Raw genomic sequence first — 8,285 nt, forward strand, 5'->3', positions numbered from 1 at the left:
ATGGTACACTCTCTTTTGCTCACCTCTCCCAGGCATCATTCACTGGATGAAGTCTTGAAACCTCTCCTTGCGGTACCTTGATCTCAGTATGCCTACACTTTCATATCAAAAAGCTACGGGTCTCAGATTTAAACTGGCTTTGTGGTCTTCATCCTTGCAATACCTTAGTTTAGGAAAATTAATCTTGTAAAGCAACGAGTTACTGCTTCCTTCACTCTTGGAGCTGGCTGTGAACTCACAATTTCCCTTATTCTCTTCCATTTGTTAACTTTACTTCACTGTCCATCCTCGATTATCTTATAACAACTTCAGCTCTCCATTGCCCATGGTTGTTCAACATAAGTACAGTTTGAATATCAAACTTGTTGGTTGTGAACTGGAACTCCCTGTAAAACAAATCCAAACAACAACCGCAACACAAGCACAATAGCAAACAACTGCACAATCTGAAAAAACGAAATAGTGTTAATTAGGATTGAAATATCCCCTGAAAGAGCATTCATTCAACAAGCAGGTTCCTAGCAGTTCGAGGAGCTGAGGGCCTCCCAATTTGTCCTATGAAGATGTTACTCGATAATATCTGCCTCTCCCATCCTCTTTATATACTAATTATTGTATTCTGTATTAACCGATATCAGCCACGTGTTACTTTCTATACAAACTCTCCATACTCATAATAAACTCACCACTCTCCCATTCAATGTCACGTCACACTCAGTGCACCTTAATGCCTATTCCTACTCTGCCTTTCAATTTATAACCTTGCGTATGGTGATCTAACATAAACTTTCAGGTTCCATCCCCAAGGTTCCATGGGGAAACCTGTGCACCTTGCTACTGTAAATCTTTCTAATAATGGCATTAGTGGTGAAATACAAGAGTTTATGGAGGCTTTGTCTTGATGCAATAACAGAACCTTGATGACCTTGGATTTGGGTTCAAATAAACTCAGTGGAAATCTACCTGATTCTGTGGGGCAGTCTAAGCATTTGGAACATCTTGATCTATCCCAAAACTTGTTCTTAGGCCCACTTCCATCGTCTATAGGAAATTTGTCCCTTTTGGAAACACTGGATCTATCTTTTAACAGATTTGATGGGATGATTTTGGAAGGTATAGGACAGCTTACAGAGTTAAACGCATTGCGTCTCTATGGGAATTCGTGGAATGGTGTCATCACTGAAAATAATCTCAAAAATCTCACAAGGTAAAACTATCTATCCTTCTCATGTACAAGCAACTAGGTAAAACTATCTATCCTTCTCATGTACAAGCAACTTACTGGTTAATGTGAGACACGATTGGATTCCTCCCTTCAGTATATATACCATGGCAATCAGTGATTGCCATTTGGGTCCTGCATTTCCTTCTTGGCTTAGAACTCAAGAAGAAATTTCTGAATTAGCACTCTCAAACGCTGAAATTTCAGACACTATACCTGATTGGCTTTGGAGATTATCACCATGGCGTTGGTGGTTAGATCTTTCAGGAAATCAATTAAGAGGAGAGCTACCTAAGTCAATACATGTTAATCAGACTGGTGCCTTGATTGATTTGGGATTCAACAGGTTGGAGGGTTCATGGGTTCATCACCGCTGTGGTCAAACGTCACAAGACTCTCATTGAGAAATAATTTACTTACAGAACCAATTCCAATAAACTTCGGTCAGGAATTGCCAATACTTAGAAGTCTGGCTCTTTCGCAAAACCATCTGACTGGTAGCATTCCACCATCCATAAATAAAATCAGGGATTTGTCTTTTCTAGACTTATCTAATAATCACTTGACCGGAGAAATTCCTTCAAACTGGCAGGGGTTAGAACAACTGACTGTTGTAGACCTGTCAAACAACAGGCTATCAGACGGATTTCCTAGCTCTCTCTGTTCGCTACCTTTTCTTGGCTGGTTGAAACTGAGGGGTAACAATCTTTCTGGAGACCTCTCTATCGCCTTGCAAAATTGCGCGAATATTAATGCTCTTGATCTTGGTGAAAATAGATTTTTTGGGACCCTTCCAATATACAGAATCTACCATTTTTGTAATATTTAGGGCTCAGATCCAACCTTTTAACTGGAAATATTCCTGAACAACTATGCCAATTTCCCTATCTCCACAACTTGGACCTTGCACATAATAACTTATCAGAATCCATCCCTAGATTTATCGGCAATCTGAAAGCATTCAAACTTCCGGGCTTTTACTTTGGATCTGAACTCTCAACCTACACATAGAGTTCTCTGAGCATGTGGAGTTGGTTGTCAAAGGAAGACAAAATGACTATACGAAGATAATTTCACTTCTAAGGGTCATTGATCTCGCGGGAAACAATTTAGTGGGAGAGATACCTGAAGAGATAACAAATCTCTCAGCTTTATTTACCTTAAATCTGTCATGGAACCAATTGCAGGGAAAGATACCGGAGAATATCGGAAGCTTGCAAAAGTTGGAGTCTCTTGACCTGTCATGTAACCGTCTTTCAGGTCCAATTCCTCCAACGATGTCCTCTATGACTCTTGTGTCCCATTTGAACTTCTCATACAATAACTTTTCAGGACCGATTCCATCAACCAACCAGTTCCAGACTTTCAAGATCTGTCCATTTATGAGGGTACAGAAGACAAAGATGGAGATGAAGATGGGTCCGAAAAATTATGGTTTTACGTCAGCATGGGACTGGGATTTGCCGTAGGATTTTGGAGTGTTTTCGGTGCTTTGGTGATTAAGAAGTCTTGGAGACATGCCTATTTTAGATTCATTGATGTAATGAAGGTAGGCTCTCAGTGATCATTGAAGTTTACAAGGCTCGTTTACGGGGAAGACACATCTAAAAGATAAAGAAGTAGCCATATGGAGAGGTAAAAATAATCTTCGATTGTTTACTATATTCTTTTTTTCCTGGTTCTGTTTTTCCTTTATCCTTCCGTCATGTGTCAGCCCAGGTCGTTGCAGTTAATAAAGCATGCTAAAAGGAGATGATGAAGATTTTTACAATCAAGGGGTGAACCATGTATATGTTTAAAAACTGTAATAGCTTGTCATGTGTATTCTGAAAATTTAAAGTGTAGTTCCAGCTATTTGTATGTTCAAAATCAAAACAATGATCGACCTCTATCTCATTTCAAGATTGAGGTAAACTGATACATGGATCTAGACGCATTTGCTTCTATAAGAATCCATAATCTCATAGTAGTTGCTACCTTGCACATTTTTTATACAGAAAACTTAGTTTGTAAATCATGTTACATTCAATCTGACATGAATTAAAGCTTTTGCTTCCTACTGATATGGCTAGTTTAAATGTACAACTTCTGCATGGATACAGACAATGCCAAAAATTTGCTTCAACATCAATTTGTGCTCAATTGGTGAACAGTAACAATCTTTTAGGAGAGGTCTCTACCTCGTTACACAATTGCTCAGGCTTATTTCTTCTTGATCTGGGAGAAAACAGATTCCTTGGAACCATACCAAGTGCTGAAAACGTGTTCTATCTGTCATTTTTAAGACTTCGAGTCAACGTGTTAACTGGAAAAATTCCTGAAGAGCTATGCCAATTTCCCAATCTCTATATCTTGGACCTTGCTCGTAATAATTTATCCGGGTCAATCCCTAGATGTATTGGCAATTTGATAAAATTCAAATATAAGGCCACTCTCTCTGATGGGACGCTCTCAACCACGCAAATACCATCGCCGGATCATATGGAGTTGGTTTTGAAAGGAAGAGAATATGAATATACAAATATAATTCCCTTTGTCGATCTAATAGACCTCTCAAGCAATAACTTTACGGGAGAGATACCAGAAGAGATAACAAAACTCTCATTCCAGGGTACATTAAATCTATCACTGAAGCAACTCACAGGAAAGATAACGGATAACATTGGAAGCTTGCAACAACTGGAGACTCGAGACTTCTCGAGGCCCAGTATCTCCAACCATGACTCCTTCGCCTTTTTGAGTCATTTGAACGTGTCATATAACTTTTTTTCTGGACCAATTCCATCAACCGGCCAATTTCAGAGTTTGATTGATCCATCTGTTTATGAAGGCAACCCTTATCTTTGTTGTCCTCCATTGACAACAAACTGCTCATTGGGCCATGGGGATGTAGAAAACAAGGACAGAGAAGTGCATAATGAAGATGAGTCGGAAAAAATTTAGTTCTTTTTTCAGCATGGGACTGGGATTCATCGTAGGATTCTGGGCTGTTTGTGGCAGTTTAATGGTTAAAAAGTCTTGGAGATACGCCTATTTTCGGTTCTTGGATGAAATGAAAGATAAGCTCCTACTGATCATTGCAATTCACGTGGCTCGTTTACGGAAAAAGCTGTATTTAAATGATAAAGAGAATGTCCAAAGAGGTCCAGAGTGAGAAAGGTAAACGCGATCTCCAATTTTTTGCAGTCTTTTATTTTCAATTCATTTAGATCTTAAATCATTTATGTGTGGTTATGGCAGAAACGTGGTGAACATAAGTGGACTGAAAATGATAGTACAATGGAAATGCCAAGTTGAAGAAAGCTGTACAAGAGGAAGCTGAAATCATGCACATCAGCTGTTCTCCTCAGGCTCATTTCTATAATTCCTATTTTCTGTTTTACTTTACCATAGTATCTTGGGTCATTGGTTGCTACAATAATTAAGAGGTTGGCAGGATGATGAACCTCTGATAAAACTGGGTCAACGTATTGTATGTATCCTGTAAAATTGTGTTTCCTACTTCAAACTTTAGAATCAAAACATTGGGTTTTATCTCATTTACAGACTAAGGTAAATTGATAAACACAAATTGAGAAGTTCTTCCATAAGAATCAACAATTGTAATACTAGTTATTATCTGCACATACCTCCAGCTGATTTCAGAAGTCTGATATTGTTCAAACATCAATCATAAAGACTCGAAGGGGACAAAAAAAAAAAAAAAAAGAACCCCAGGTACTTGCACTTAAATTGATAGAGAAAAACTTAAGTCCCTAGATCACACTACATTTCTATTGACAAAGAAAACTGTGAAGGATTTCAGGTTTTTGCTTCTTACAGGTCTGCTTCTCTTTTTGAAAGGCTATCCCTTTTATTCAGCCAAAAGCAACACACAACAATAAAGTAGTCCCAAGAAATTCAAAACACTTAGCAGAGACCTCATACAACAGGGGCTAAACACAGGAGAGTGTGGCACACATCTACATCATACCATTATTCCATTTAGATTTCACATTTTCACATAGTATACTAAACATGTTGTACGTTAATACTAAAACTGCAGCTACTTACTCCTCAATTTTCACACCAATTCGAACTGCCTATTCTCCTCCATAGCCACTGCCATCTCCCTTGGATTTCAATACACTTGTTTCCAAGGTCATGTCATGGTCAACCAACACCTGATGTCCAAACTCACGAACTATATGATGAGTCTAGCCATATTTGCTCAGCTCATCAGAGTCTTGACACACATAGCACATATGATATCTTCCATCCTTTACACCAATCCACATGATAACGGAGTCCCTCCAATGTAAGTAAAAATTTAGTAATTACAACGACATCGTTTAAACACCGCAAATCGTGAAATTCTTAGCGAGAAGAGCTACTGGCGCAAGTTCCAAGATAAATGTGAGGGCGATAAGTTCCCGAGTACACGCTCTCTTTATGCTCACCTTGAAACTATATAGCCAATTCATATATTTTTCAAAAATAAATACATGTCATTCACATAAAAATACAGGTGATCCTGATGGTACACTCTCTCTTTACGCTCACCTCTCCCAGGCATCATTCACTGGAATGAAGTCTTGGAAACCTCTCAAACTTGCAGTACCTTGATCTCAGTATGCCTACACTTTCATATCCGAAAAGCTCACGGGTCTCAGATTTAAACTGGCTTTGTGGTCTTTCATCCTTGCAATACCTTAGTTTAGAACTATGAATCTTTGTAAGCAACAAGTTATGCTTCCTTCACTCTTGGAGCTGGCTGTGAACTCAACAATTCCCTTATTCTTTCCATTTGTTATCTTTACTCACTTTCATCCTCGATTATCTTATAACAACTTCAGCTCTCCATTGCCGCACTGGTTGTTCAACATAAGTACAGGCGTGAATATCAAACTTGTTGGTTGTGAACTGATGGAATCCCCTGTAAAACAAATCCAAACAACCACCGCAAACACAAGCACAATAGCAAACAACTGCAACATCTGAAAAAACTGAAATAGTGTTAATTAGGATTGAAATATCCCTGAAAGAGCAATTCATTCAACAAGCAGGTTCCTAGCAGTTCGAGGAGCTGAGGGCTCCCAATTTCTATGAAGATGTTACTCGATAATGATCTGCCTCCTCCATCCTCTTTATATACTAATATTGTATTCTGTATTAACGCTATCAGCCACGTGTACTTTCTATAACAAAACTCCATACTCATAATAAACTCACCACTCTCCAATTCAATGTCACGTACACTCAGTGAATAGCCTATCTACTCTTGCCTTTCAATTATAACCTTGCGTAGGGTGATCTAACATAAACTTCAGGTTCCATCCCCAAGGTTCCAGGGGAACTGTGCAACTTGCATACTTTAGATCTTTCTAATAATGGCATTAGTGGTGAATACAAAGTTTATGGAGGCTTTGTCTTGATGCAATAACAGAACCTTGATGACTTGGATTTGGTTCAAATAAACTCAGTGATCTACCTGATTCTTTGGGGCAGTCTAAGATTTGGAACATCTTGATCTATCCCAAAACTTGTTCTTAGGCCCACTTCCATCGTCTATAGGAAAATTTGTCCCTTTGGAAACAAGGATCTATCTTTAAAAGATTTGAGGATGATTTGGAAGGTATAGGACAGCTTACAGAGTTAAACGCATTGCGTCTCTATGGGAATTCGGAATGGTGTCATCACTGAAAATAATTTCAAAAATCTCACAAGGCAAAAACTATCTATCCTTCTCATGTACAAGCAACATACTGGTTAATGTGAGACACGATTGGATTCCTCCTTCAGTATATATACCATGGCAATCAGTGATTGCCATTTGGGTCCGCATTTCCTTCTTGGCTTAACTCAAGAAGAAAAATTCTGAATAGCACTCTCAAACGCTGAAATTCGACACTATACCTGATTGGCTTTGGAGTTTCACCATGGCGTGTGGGTGGTTAGATCTTTCAGAATCAATTAAGAGGGGAGCTACTAAGTCAATACATGTTAATCAGACTGGTGCCTTGATTGATTTGGGATTCAACAGGTTGGAGGGTTCTTCATCACCGCTTGGTCAAACGTCACAAGACTCTCATTGAGAAATAATTTACTTACGCAATTCCAATAAACTTCGGTCAGGAATTGCCAATACTTAGAAGTCGGCTCTTTCGCAAAACCATCTGACTGGTAGCATCCACCATCCATAAATAAAATCAGGGATTTGTCTTTTCTAGACTATCTAATAATCACTTGAACGAGGAAATTCCCAAACTGGGAGGTTAGAACAACTGAGTTTTAGACCTGTCAAAAAACAGGCTATCAGACGGATTTCCTAGCTCTCTCTGTTCGCTACCTTTTTTGGCTGGTTGAAACTAGAGGGTACAAACTTTCTGGAGACCTCTCTATCGCTTGCAAAATTGCCGAATATATGCTCTTGTCTTGGGAAAATAGATTTTTTGGGACCCTTCCAATAACAGAATCTCTTTTTGTAATATTTAGGGCTCAGATCCAACCTTTTAACTGGAAATATCCTAACAACTATGCAATTTCCTATCTCACCCTTGGACCTTGCACATAATAACTTATCAGAATCCATCCTAGATTTATCGGCAATCTGAAAGCATTCAAACTTCCGGGCTTTACTTTGGATCTGAACTCTCAACCTACACATGAGTTCTCTGAGCATGTGGAGTTGGTTGCAAGGGAAGACAAAATGACTATACGAAGATAATTTCACTCTAAGGGTCATTGATCTCGCGGGAAACAATTTAGTGGGAGAGATACCTGAAGAGATAACAAATCTCTCAGCTTTATTTACCTTAAATCTGTCAGGAACCAATGCAGGGAAAGATACGGAGAATATCGGAAGTTTGCAAAAGTTGGAGTCTCTTGACCTGTCATGTAACCGTCTTTCAGGTCCAATTCCTCCAACGATGTCCTCATGACCTTTGTCCCATTTGAACTTTCATACAATAACTTTTCAGGACGATTCCATCAACCAACCAGTTCAGACTTTCAAGAGTCTGTCCATTTATGAGGGTACAGAAGAAAAAGATGGAGATGAAGAGGGTCCGAAAATATGGTTTTT

At 38.9% G+C, this 8,285-nt stretch overlaps 1 pseudogene; it reads left to right on the top strand.

Annotated features, from left to right (window-relative positions):
* On the top strand, positions 1–4,700 carry LOC116126461 (annotated as a pseudogene).
* Positions 4,701–8,285: the final 3,585 nt, after the last annotated feature.

This window comes from Pistacia vera, unplaced genomic scaffold (assembly GCF_008641045.1).
Source record: "Pistacia vera cultivar Batoury unplaced genomic scaffold, PisVer_v2 Contig18, whole genome shotgun sequence".
NCBI classification, from domain to species: domain Eukaryota; kingdom Viridiplantae; phylum Streptophyta; class Magnoliopsida; order Sapindales; family Anacardiaceae; genus Pistacia; species Pistacia vera.